Here is a 13,771-nt window from a genome sequence, read left to right as displayed (position 1 = left end):
TTGAGTATTTTATCTGCCAGGAGCGCCATAATGGGCCTCCTCTCTCCTGAAATGACAAAGCACTTTCGTGTGGATATTGTTTGCAGCAGATGCCATATCCCCTCAGCTTGGGAGGTATTTTCCATACCTGAGGGAGAATATTCAATCACTCACTCCCTCACGCCCTCACTCAATCAACCAATGGTTGCTCTGGGTTAGACGCTGTTCCTGGTGCTGGGGGTCCAGTATACACCAGACGTTTAAAGTCCCCGCCCTTCTGGAGCTTCTGTTTCAGACACAGGACCTTCAAAACCTGCTGTGGTCCGAGGTGGTAGATTGACAGGCCCCAGGAGCTCCAGGCCAAGGATGCCGTGTGTGCTAGAATCTTCCACTGGCCCCTTAGATCTGCCCTCCAACCATCTCCTTCACTGACCTGCATGGACCACCAACAGGTGACTTTGTCTTCTGCCTCTGGCTTCCAACTGGTCCCCCACCCAATGGGAAGTTCCAGCAGGCGACCAGGGAGTGGGAGAGGAGTCAAGGGGAGATGTCTCTCCCCCTCCCCACCAGCTCCCTCCCTGCTATACTGCCTGGGTTGGCAGAGTCCCCACAGCTCCTGTCAAGCCGCCCTCCCCTGCAGCTACTCCGTCTGGGCTCTGGAGACTTCTCCCTCCCATGTGCTTTCAGGTTTGGGAGAGTGGTGATAGCCCCGCACTCTCACTAGCCCTGGGCTACTGCTCCATTCTGTTTCGTTTCTCTTAACCGGCCCAAACCTATGAAAGAACTGGCTCATGCTAGCTGAGTCTGAAAGATGTCTAAAGCTAATTCTCCTGCCAAACTGAGGGCAGCCAGTTCCAACATAGCCATACTCTGTTGGCATGTGCTAATGGTCAGTCGGTTGAACCCTTGTCCTTGAGACACCAGTCCTCTGCGTTACCCACTTATAACCTGCTAGAGCCCTTGGGTGCTCTCTGAGTCATCTCCTTGAAGCCCGTCTTTAGAAGTGAAGGGGGAGACACTGTCCATCCTCCAGAAAAGTGGGATTCGCTGCCCCTTGTCCTTTCCGAAGACATACTCCCTGCCAACTATCTCCCAAACTCCATGCGTGACCCTTTCCTACCCCAGTGTGACCGAGGGGCTATCTCGATACCCACTTTGACATCTAAAATCTGTTGTATCTTGGTGCCTCAGTCAAAGCTCTTAGACATCTCATCATATAATTTTTGTGTAGTAGCAGTAAGAAAGTTGGAAATGGAAGCCAACTCTAAGGTAGCTTGAACTCAAAGCTAAGATACCTTACAAAGGATAAGAGTGAATGATGGAGATTTGGCAAGCCTGCCCATGGGAATGGGGGCAAGGGCACCACATCCCTGACATCTTGTTTCCTCACCAATATGACTTCAGAAGCACTTCATGAAGTGTGATTAAGATTCAAGGAGGCTGTGAGTTGCACAAAGCCATGGCAGGTCCTTGATCGTAGCAGTGGATCACGGTTCTTGGTTATTCACACATAAGACAACTCGTGCGGTTCTCACAACATGCCTATATAGCGCAGACTCTATTGTTAATACTCCCTCTTCACAAGCAAGATCATTAAAGCACAAAGAGGTTGAGTGATTTGCCAAGGTTTTCTGGTTAGTAAGTAGTAAAGACAGGATCTGAACCAAAGAGTTGAACTCGAAGACCTTGGTCTTACTCACTGTCCTCTACAATCTCCTAATCAGTCACAGCTCCATTAGCCCGCCCCTTGAATTGAGGTCAACTGGCTTTGTCCAGTCCTCCCTGCCATATTTTCTACACCCAGTTCTATCTTCATTGTAGCTTGACAAGCAACATAGCCCTGTGGGGTTGATTGTGCCAAAAATGTGGAGTTATAGCTCATGGATGGACATTTAGAGGACTTTGCACAGATCTGGGTTTTGGAACAAATCTGGCTCTTTATATACCTGACAGTGTGCATGCCAGACTTAGGAAGCCAATATATATTCTCTACTGGGACGGGGATTCTAGGGCATAAAAACCTAGTGGCCAGCTGTTAACCAAGAAAATAAATATTTCACATTTCTTGGCAGGAAGGAGTGCCACATTTCCCCGTGACATCAGGAAAATGGGTTGTGTCTTCTTTCCACCAGCTGTCCTCTTCAGAGATAGCCAGCCTGTAGCTCAAAGCAGCCTGCAAGGTAGGAACCACACCAGGCCCGGCCCTTCTACCCGGTGTCACTGGGGAGCTATGACATCTGGTCATGCCACCTACTCAGAGGGTGACTTTGGGCTAGTCACTTCCCCTGCCTGAACTTGTCTCCCCAACTGTAAAACAGAAGGGGTGGACTAGAGGCTCCTGAAGGTCCCCTCGCGGTGTATAATTGCTAACTCATGGGTCCATGCGCGCTGGGCAGTGAAGGGTTCAGATGCTGAGGAAAGTCCACAGGATGCCAGCAAAATGGAAATCGGCATTGCGTAACCAGGTGTGTTAAGTGAAAGATGGTTGGGAGGGAAGGTAATGCCTGGGTTATCAGGATCTCAGGATAGGTTCATTATCGTTTCTTCCTCCCGTCCTACTGCACATAGACCCCGAGAGATCGTGAGAAGAGATCTGATTGCTATTTATGGTAACACAGGGTTTGTTTTGTTTTGTTTTGTTTTGTTTTTTAGTTCCCAGGACCACAGCCCCCACTCTTTCAAGACCAGCTTCCTCCCACAGCAGAAATCAAATGGGCAACGTAGAGTGGTGCTTAAGCATGGGAGCCCGCGTGTCGATTTTCCCCAGGCTCAAATTGCAGCGTTTCTACTTAATAGCTCGGTTCCATTAGCAGGTCTTTTAAACTCTTCAAGCCTCAGTGTTCCCACCTGTATAATGGGGATGATATTGGAGCTTACTGAATAAAATACAAATAGTATTGCAAATACTGTGGAGTAGTTAGTAAATTTTGGTGACGATGATGATAATGATGCCAATGATGTCTGCTGGCATGCCACAGCTTCGCATTGAAGGGACTGATATGCTTCCCAATCTTTGGTTCTAATGGCCCCTGCTTGGGTCTGGTGACTGTCTCTGGGCCATTTAATGCTGGGCATGTGAGAGGGTACTCTGACTGGCTCACTCAGGAGCCAATCAAGAGCAAGGGGGAGTGCAGAGAGGTGGGGTCAGGAAGAAGATGGGAGGTCCTTCTAAAGCCACATCAAGTGGGAGGAGGGCACTGTTGAGAAGAACGAGTTCTGTTTTTGCAACCAAGATTGTAGGCATCTGCTGTAAGATCCCGTAACAGATTCACCGTGAACTAACAAAACCAACATGGCAGGACCTCTCAGACCTGAACGGGCTTTTTACAAGGCCCTTGGTGCGGTGCTAACAATGTTTCCACAGGGTCATACGTTTTGGTAAAAGTAAAGCATTTTAACCACAATGGGTTAATCCTGCTGTCTCTTTCCAATCTGACTTCTCATCTGTCACACTCGCCTCTGTAGGAGGTGCCACCGGAGTGGCTGTGAACATTTTTGGTAACTGGCTAAAAGGATGTTGAGTTAGGGACACCTTTATTTTTAGTTTTGTGAAATAAATGTATGTCATTCACAGTTATTTCCATATATAGTTATATTCCATATATAGCTCGCCCAGTGCAGGAAGAGCTTCCAGGAAAATTGCCACTCATTTAACTGACTTAAACTGGCATTATGACCTAAGTGCAAGGCCGCAGATGGATTCCTGATATGAACGTGATCGATGGCACCAGCACCAGAGTGGATGGTTAATGGAAGAGAAATAAGGCTTGAAATATACAAGAAAGCAGCTTATCTGCAAAAATGTCTGACTCTTTCAAGCTTTCAGAGTCTCATAATTGGATGGCTGTTTTCTTTCTTTCTTTCTTTCTTTCTTTCTTTTTTAAGTTTCTTTATTTGGAGAGAAAGAGAAGCATGGGCAGGGGAAGGACAGAGAGAGAGAAGGAGAGAGAGAATCCCAAGCGAGCTCCAAGCATAGCCTGATGTGAAGCTTGAACCCACAAACTGCAAGATTTGAGCTAAACCAAGAGTCAGATGCTCAACTGACTGAGCCACCCAGGTGCCCCACGGTTGGACAGTTTCAAGCACACATGGTAAAAATCCACATTGCACTCGGATGACATGTCAGCCTGGCAAACATTTTTGGAGGCTCAGAGGACACAAACAAGATGCAAAAACTTTGTCCCAAATGTGGGTGTAGAGTTGGTATTTTCAATTTGTATTTCTCTGATGATCAATAAAGTTTTCATATGATGATTGGTCATCTGTATGTCTTCCTTTGTGAGGTGTTTGTTCAAGCCTTTTGCTCATTTTTCAAAAATGGGCTTTCTTTTTTTCTTATTACTGAGTTGTAGAAGGTCTTCATATATTCCGATCGCAAGTCCTTTGTTAGATAAATGTATCTTGAATATTTTCTTTTAGTCTGTGCCTTGACTATTCATTTTCTAATGATGTCTTTTCATGAGTAAAATTTTAAATTTTATGAAATATGATTTATCAATTTACTGTTTTCTAATAAGTGCATTCTGTGTCCTCTCTGGGAAATCTTTGCTTATCCTCGGATGGAGCAGATAGTCCCTTGTGTTTTCTTACAGAAGTTTTCTAGATTTAATCTTTACATTGGTCTTTGACTCATTCCAAATGAATTTTGTATTATTTGTATGAGATAGGGAGTCAAATTTCAATTTTTTCCGATATGGATTTTTTTTTTTAAATTCAGGTTAGTTAACATACAGTATAATCTTGGTTTCAGGAGCAGAACCCAGTGATTCATCACTTACATATAACATTCAGTGCTCATCCCAACAAGCGCCCTCCTTAATGCCCATCACCCATTAAGCCCATCCCCCCACCACTTCCCCTCCAGCAACCCTCAGTTTGTTCTCCGTATTTAAGAGCCTCTTATGGTTTGCCTTCTTCTCTGTTTTTATCTTATTTTTCCTTCCCTTCCCCTGTGTTTATCTGTTGTGTTTCTTAAATTCCACATATGAGTGAACTCATATATTTGTCTTTCTCTGACTTATTTCGCTTAGCATAATACATTCTAGTTCCATCCATGTTGTTGCAAATGGCATGATTTCATTCTTTTATCGCCGAATAGTATTCCATTGTGTGTTTATATACGTGCATGCGTGTGTGTGTGTGTGTGTGTACATGAGATCTTTATTCATTCATCAGTTGATGGACATTGGGCTCTTTCCATACTTTGGCTATTGTTGATAGCGCTGCTATAAACATTGGGGTGCATGTGTCCCTTTGAATCAGCATTTTTGTATCCTTTGGATATATACCTAATAGTGCAATTGCTGGTTTGTAGGGTAGTTCTATTTTTAATTTTTGGAGTTTTGAGGAATCTCCATACTGTTTTCCAGAGTGGCTGCACCGGTTTACATTCCCATCAACAGTCAGTGTGGATTTTCAATTGAAAGAGCACTACTTGATGAAAAGATTTTAATTTTCCCATAAAACTGCTTTGGTACTTTTGTCAAAAATCAGTTGACCTAAGGCCGCATGGGTGGTCCAGTTGGTTAATCATCCAACTCTTGGTTTTGGCTCAGATCATGATCTCATGGTTCGTGGGTTCCAGTCCCACGTCGGGCTCTGCACTGACAGCACAGGGCCTGCTTGGGATTCTCTCTCCCTCTCTCTCTGCTTCTCCCCTGCTCATACTCTCTTTCTAAATAAATAAATAAGCAGTTGACTTATTAAGTATGAGTTTATATCTGGCTTTTCTAGTCTGTTCTGTTGATCCCTTTGTCTCACTTTATACCAAGACTACAACATCTTGTTAAATGTAATTTCAAGTGGTCTTGAAGTTGAGTGGTTTCAATCCTCAGAATTGTTCTTCTTTTTAAAAGTTATTTTGGCTTAAAAAATTATTTTGGCCTTTATATGTCCTTTGAATTTCCATATTCATTTTAGAATCAGTTTGTCCATTACTACCCAAAAAGGCTGCTGAACTTCGATAGAGATTGTGAGAATGAGTAGGTCAAACCTAGGGAAGACTGAAATTACCAATGTTAGTCTTTGAATTCATGAATGTGGAGTCTGTCTCCGTTCAGTTAGATCCTTTAAAACGTCTCTCAGCAAAAATCTGTAATTTCGATGAGCAGATGTTGACCATATTTTAAAATTTATTCTTAATTACTTCAGATTTTTTGCACTGGTATTTTTCTCCCAATTCTAGGAAGAAAGCATTCGATTTTTGACCAGCAATTATAATTTTATCTGTAGTTTTTCTTATTGTATACATATTAACACATTAAGAAAGTTTGCTTATATTCCTAATTTGCCAAGACTTTTAAAAAAAAATCATGAACACGTATTGAATTTTGCCAACTGCATTCTCTATGTATATTGAGATGATCAGATGCTTTTCTCCTTTATTCCATTAATATGATGAACTACACTGATTTTTAAATGTTAAACCAACCTTGCATTTCTGAGAAGAACTTTACTTTGTCGTAGCATATTATTTTTTTTATATATCGCTGTATGTGATTCAATAATTTTAGAAGGATTTTTACATCTATGTTTATGAGAGACAATAGTGTATAGGGGCTCATGTCATGTATTTCCCTTCTCTCGGGGATCAGTCCTGCATTGCTTGTTGCTTGATGATATTGAGGACAGCAGGCTTATATATTTTGTCTAGTTTTTAGTTGTTTATGGCAAGAAGGCTGGTCTGGTATCAGTTACTCCATCTGGCCAAAAGTAGGATGTCTGCTCAAATTTTTAAAATCCAGTAATTTGTTGAGACGTTTTTGTCATTATAAATGAGGGTTCACTTTAGCACCTGATTTTGCCTTTGTAATTCTGTGTTATTTTTCTAAAAGAAGGCCCCACACTGTAGAAACTATCAACCCCCAAAACTGAATCTGTCTCTCATTAAGACTATTTTCTTGGGGCGCCTGGGTGGCTCTGTTGGTTCAGCATCCGACTTCGGCTCAGGTCATGATCTCACGGTTCGTGAGTTCGAGCCCCTAGTCGGGCTCTGTGCTGTCAGGGCCAAGCCCACTTTGGATCCTCTGTCCTACTCTCTCTGCCCCTCCCCAATTCTTGCACGCGCACGTTCTCTCTCTCTCTTTCTCAAAAACCAAACATTTTTAAAAAAGACTATTTTCTTGAATGAAAATAAGAGTTTCTACTCCGTTCCTTGGTGCTGTCTGCAGAGGTGGTAGCTATCTGCTACTCAGCTTTATGGCTGCCCTCAGACCTCTGGTGAGGCCCAAGGTCATTAAAAAGGGGACCAAGAAGTTTATATGGCGCCAGGGAGACTGACATGTCAAAATGAAGTGCAACTGGCAGGAACCCGGAAGCACGGACAATAGGGTGGGCAGAAGTTCAAGGGCCAGATCTTGGTGCCCAACATCACTGGTTATAGGAACAACAAGAAACAAAGCCCATGCCACTCAGTGGTTTCTAGAAGTTCCTAGTCCACCACACCAAGGAGCTCGAAGGGCTACTGATGTGCAACAAGTCTTACCATACAAAGATGGCTCGAGATGTCTCCTCCAAGGACCACAAAGCCATTGCGGAAAGAGCAGCCCAGCCGGCCCTCAGTCACCAAACCTGATGCCAGGCCGCACAGCAAAGCAAGTGAGTAGACAGACAGCTTATGTGTGTGTGGTATTTGTGTTAAGAAAACCATTGGAAAAAAGAGTTTATTGCACAAATACAAAAAAAAAAAAAAAAAAAAAAAAGAGCTCTGTGAAAACCCAAGAGGAGGAATATGAGCACCACCAGGTTCAGGAAAACTCCCAAGTTGGAAGGGGTCGGAAATAGAAGCTTCACCCTACCATGCTGTATGCACCTTGCTTTGCCTGTATTAGTCAGCTCTTGAGAGGCCATCACGGAAGCTCAGTGTGGTTCAACAGTCCCATCTTATTTCTCATCAATGTCTTCAGGTTGGCGAGGGTGGCTCAGGCTGCAGGCTGTCCAGGGAATTCTGATGACGGTGGCTCATTTTCAGACTCAGGCTGCAAGGGCAGCAGAAACCCAGAGTATATTCTGACTGTGTTGGAAGGTCTAAAGGGAAAATCTAAATGCAGAAGCAAATTCTAAACCCCTACTTGGATCATGCCCACTAGCGTTCCTTTAGCCCAAGCAAGTTATGTAGCCAAACCCACAACAAAGGCTGGAGAATTAACTATGGGAGGTGGGAAGAGAAAAGAGTGTATACGATATCACTATATAGGAGTAAAGAATCAGAACCCATAATTCAATCTGCCACACTGTCCATGTTTCATTTGTTTGTTCTGATCACTGTATTCAAGACTTCAGGCTGTGTGTATGGTCCCTAAGATTTTCCCAGTCCTCCCTACGTCATGAAAACTCTCAGTATATTTATCCTTCTGACGAGATTTTTCCTGGAAACTCCTATTTATATCTCTTGGGAATTACACTGGCCAGGTCCATCTTTCTGAATCAGAGCCCTGTCAGTGGAAAGGCCACCTTTGGGTCACTCATCCATCCCCGGACCTTTGGTGGCTATTCCTGAGCAAAGAAGAGTTTGGCACAGCTTCCTGTGGAGGAATACTGGGGAGGCAGCCTTGACTAGAAGGGGAAGTTGGGCACAGTTGGCATCATGACTGGCATATCCCGTGATAGGGACCATGCTGGGTAAATCATAACGTCTGCAGCAGACTTTTTTCTCCAAGATTCTTCCACTTGGGAGGAAATATGGGGAGTGCTGACGGGGGCATAGTGGTGGAGGATATAGCAAAGAGTGGAGTATACTGGTCCTTTGTGGGAAGCCTGGGGCTAAGGTAACTGATGGCGGCCAAGTGATATTTAAAATATCTACTCATCAAAACAAACAAATAAATAAATAAAATAAAATATCTACTCATCTATGTGGCATGGGAACTAGCTAATGAGAAGGGGCTACCAACAATAAATCTTGGTGTGCTGCTATCTATTCCTGAAGATACTATTCAGGTAGCATTGCCCCCTCTAAAAAAAAGTGCCTCGACATTTGTCCCAAGGTCATGTAGCTTGTAAGTAGCAGAACCTTTTATTACATAAAAAATGTAACCCATACACTTGCACTGGGAGAACAGATTTACTAAACTGATGACAAGAAAATCAAAGTTCAAAAACATCAAGATTCTGGTCCAAGATCTATAGACGGATCAGTAGCATATTTGGGACTTGAACACAGATTTGTCAGGTTCTGAACCTGACCTTCATTTCTGGATGACTTCCTGGCTCTCAGAAAAAGCTAAGGGGTGGTCATTGGTGACGAGTGAGCGATAGACTTTCTGCACATGCTCATGATTCAAATGCCCAAAGAAATGGACTTACCCACAGAGTTTTCCAGAGAGAAGTGAGATGAGAAAGAACTATTGCCCAGTTCTGGTGGCCAAGCCAACATCAAACCAGAACGCCCCACGGAAGCTAAGTTCACACATCTCTTTAATATTGAGGCAGAGTCTTAGAACTTCAGAACCCAAAGTTCTACAGCAGAGTCTTCAGAACTAAAAACACTGACGTGGGTTCCTCAGGACGAAAAACAAAGTTACCAACGAAAAAACGTGGCCAACTAAGGTCAGATAATGACCTCAGAGGCTGGGACAACAGGGGCTCAGATGGCAAGAAGCAGGGAGGGTGATAGCAACCACAGGAAGGAAAATCACTCTGTGGGACATTGCTGGACCCCTGCTCCAACAGTTATAAATACAAGTCTCTTTGGGAGCTGACTCAGGGTTTGGGTAAGCCAGCCATGTATGGACTCCAGTGGCACCTACACGTGTATTCTGGAACATGCAGGTATGTGAAGATGTACTTGAAATTGACCCTTCCTGGGCTGGATTTCCCACAGATTAAGTGACCTACAGGCATCTCAGCAGCTTTGATTTGTGGCTGGTCCCCATCAATGGGTCTTCGTTGGTCTGTGCCTTTGGCCTTTCACGACAGAAGGGGCCCCTTTCTGATTAAGAGAAAGATGGCAGCTTATGGGTAGGGAAGATGTGAGGAGTCATCTTTGGGTCTTGCCAGAATTAAGGCTGACCCACCTCTCTGCTCGTTCTAACTTTGATTTCTTTGGTCCCAATGAGATAGATGCTAGTTAAGGAACTTGTGCCTTTCTTTCTTTACCAACTGCAATGCTTAGGACTGTTCAGCTGTTACCCATAGCTTCCTGCCCTTGGCTGAGAGACGGGATGCTCAGAACAGGACACTGAGTTGTGCTGTCCTCCCAGTGACCAGGACAGACAATGGAGTTGAAAGCCCCAGCTTTAAGGCCCAGTTTACCTACCCGGCAGGCTGTCCCAGGCAGGGAGGTGTGTTGACCTTGGATTACCCTGCTGTGGATGCATCTGATCTCTTATTTTTCAAAACTCCCCCATTATTGTCTAACCGTAGAACATACACCTCTTAACAAAGGGTCTTGTAGGGAAAGGTTTGCAGATATCTTGTGACCTTTTCTCTCAGAGCAATAATGTGGCCCTTCTGCCGGGAGTGTGCACAGTTTTGTGTAACTTGTTTACGAACGGTGGAGAATATCAGCAGTCTGCTCATTCCATCTGCTTCCCATGACAGAGAAGAATCGTCAGGTAGTGGTGTCCAGCAGCCCCTACCCCCCGCCCACCCAGCTCACAAAGGGGTCTTTCTGGGGATGGCCCACCATAGAAATTCTGCCCTTAGGGAGGGGGAAGCCACTCAGTCCTCTGGGAGAGCACTGTCAGAGGAGGAATCAGGAATTTGACCTCTGGAACTCTCTTCCCAAGTGTGGCCGCAGCCAGTCTGGGCTCCTGAAGCAGCTCTCAGGGAAGTGCTTACGTGGCGGATGGGATTGTTTCTGGCAGAGAACAAGGAAACCAGGAAGCGAGCGGGTTTCCTGATGCTCTGCGGGCAGCCGACGGGGAAGAGAGAGCCCTAAGACTAAGCACGGTTGATGGCAGCATTCACAGGAAAGTGGGCTGAGGCGGGGGGCTGCTTAGAGGAGAGGGAGGAAAAGAGAGGAAACACAAGAGGGAGAAAGAGAAATGCGGAGAGAAGGGGGCAGGAGCGGGGGAGGATGACGGGGAGAGACACTCTAACTGAAAGACTTCCTGTGAGGTCGTATACAGTTGGCGCCAAGACGGGGCACTTGTTCTCCCAGGCATTCTGCTGGGAGCTGTAGCTGCACTGTCTCATTGGACTTTCCTAATGACCTGGGATCGGGGTGTTACTGTCAGCTTTGGATAGATGAGGGAAGCCAGCTGAAGAGACGGAGACTTCACCTAAGACCAGCACAACCACCTGGGTCCCGGGCTCCTGGCCCAGGTCGACATCTGGTTCCATCTGCCTCACTGCCTCCAAATATGCCTGATCACCTGGGAGGCCCTGTAAAGACTGGGGCCAGGCTCCACTCGAGCTGGGATCTGGGAGAGGGTGTATGTTTCCTGAGCATCCAGGGGTATCCCACCGTCTCTTTTGTTTGGGCAAGTGACTTCCCCAGATACTGTCCTCGTAGCTGTGGTGAAGGATACCACTGAGACCACTCAAAGGGGTCACGGGAAGGCAAGGGCAATGCTCGGGCTGCTTTTGAGCAGGCTTAGAGGTTGGTTGATAGCCAACACTGTTGACAACCTGACGGTCCAACAGTAAGAAAACAGGGACACGGGTGATGCTACATCTAAACAGCAGGATCCCAAGATTCATTGATACGTGACCATAGTCCGGATTGTTAATGACAACGTATCTGGGAGCAATGTTCATAGCATGGCACCATTTGTATAAATTATAGTTTCTACCTCCTCCCGAGGAAGTGTCTGGATGGCTGTTGACGATGGCCGTCTGGAGCGCCTTTGGACCCAGCCAATACGAGGAACAAAGGAAGCTGTCCATTATAAGACGGAATGTGGGACAATGACCTAAAGACTGTGCCTTGCCTCAACGCGACACTGCTTTCATATTTCAAGGAAAATGGTCTCTCCAAACAGATGCGCAGTCCACCTGGTCTATAACGTATACACTAAATATCATCTTGATTCTGGGTGGTGATCTCTGGAGATTATTTTAATTTTTAAAAAAATGTATAGAATGTTTTAAAAATTGCAGTTCTTTTCGGCTGGGACTATGCATGTGTGATTCATGGAAAGACAGACAAGGATGAAAGATAGGACTGAGCTGCTGGGTCAACTGGCCCCCTTCTGTTGCAGCATGAAGAGGTCTCAGCCCCCGCTATGCCGGAGGGCACCCCAAAGCTGTGCTCCTTGGGGTTAGGATGGCACATTATGGGGGATAAGGTGGGGGCAGAACTCTGCGTTCGCAGAGAAACCATTTGCTTTGCACAGAAATCACAGAAACAGGCAGTGGGAAAAGAGCTTGTGGTCCATGTAGTATCCATGAAACTCTTGTAAAAAGAAAAAAACAGTCTCTATAAACTTTGCCCAGACTTCCCTGGACATCTCTGGACTCGTATGCTACGTGACTTGAAGAGACTTGATCCTGTCTGGGTTTCAGATGGTTTACTGGGTTTAAAAAAAAAAAAAAAAAAAGGAAAAAAATCTTCGGGAAAGGGTCTCTGCCCTGCCCCTCCCCCATCCCGTAGAATCAGAGGGACCCCAAATGCCCCCTCTGCCTTCCCAGGGTGTGGGTCCCTCTCACTGAACCTGGAAGGTCTTTGAGGCATCCTATGTCCTCCACTGAACCTCGGGCTTCCCAAGGGATCTTTCTTTCGGGGTCTCGATGCCGCTCTTGGGCTGCAGTGGGGAAGACCGCGCTTGGGACTTAGGCTCAGTGCCTTGCTGCGTGACCTCACAGTCCTCGTGCCTTTGCCAAGTCAACTCACCTTGCAGGCCACACTTTCTGCATCAGTTAAGTGAGGTAAACATATCCGCCTGATGGGATTAGGGGGCTAGCATCACCCCCATTTCCAGCGGAGGAAAACCAGGGATCCCAGATCACAAGGGCCAGAAATGGGGTTCAAGCCACAGGCAAGCACCTCACAGCTCCGAACCTCGGCTTCCAGGATCGGGCTTTCGGCTTTCGGAGGTCCCCCCCCGCAGGGGTTGAAGCGAAAGGCATCCATTCAGCTGTGCTGCCTGGGCCAGCTGTGGGGAGATCAGAGCGAGGCAGGGCTGGTGGGAAGCGTTGGGCCCCGAGCCCGAACTGGCCAGATTCCAGCAAGCTCACCCCCCACACCTTGGGCCCCGCGAGGTGCGGAGCCAGAAGGTCCGATTCCGCTTTTCCCGGCCGTGGTGCAACCTTGCTGGAATCAATTAGCTTTTTTGAGAGCCGCTGCCTTCATCGTGTGAGATGGGGAGAAGGATACACATCTCACGGGGTGGTTGTGAGCCCCGCGCCCCCCGCCCCCGCCTCCAGTAGGATGGGCGCAAAGTGCTGGGCGTGGTTGTGATCACTGTTATTAATCCCCGGGCTGGGCTCTGTGCGCGCGTGAAACTCGAGACCCGAGGCCACGGTGGCCTCTCCCTTCCCTGTCCCCTGAAGATGCCCCTAGACCCTCGGGAAGCTGTGGGTTTGCCCAGTGTGCGCTCCTGGGTCCCGCTACACGAGGGTGCGAAGAAGACCACGCAGGCCAGAGACGCGGGCCAGAGCACCTCCCCTCGGCCCGACAGGCACTGAATGGGCAGCTTTATTTCCAGGCGCTGGATTACGATGATCTAGAAGAACCATCTGGAGGCTGATCCGAGGGCTGGAAGGGCAGTTCCCCCCCCCCCCCCCAATAAATTTCAAATGAGTATACTTGAAAAATCACGGGGGCTTCTACGGCCCAAACCAAACAGGTCTGTTTAACAGAATCACATTCAGGTGTTTTTTTTTTTTTTTTTTTTTAAATAAAATAAAA

Source organism: Panthera onca, chromosome B3 (assembly GCF_046562875.1).
Source record: "Panthera onca isolate mPanOnc1 chromosome B3, mPanOnc1 haplotype 2, whole genome shotgun sequence".
NCBI lineage: Eukaryota > Metazoa > Chordata > Mammalia > Carnivora > Felidae > Panthera > Panthera onca.
Note: the sequence above shows the minus strand (reverse complement) of the source record.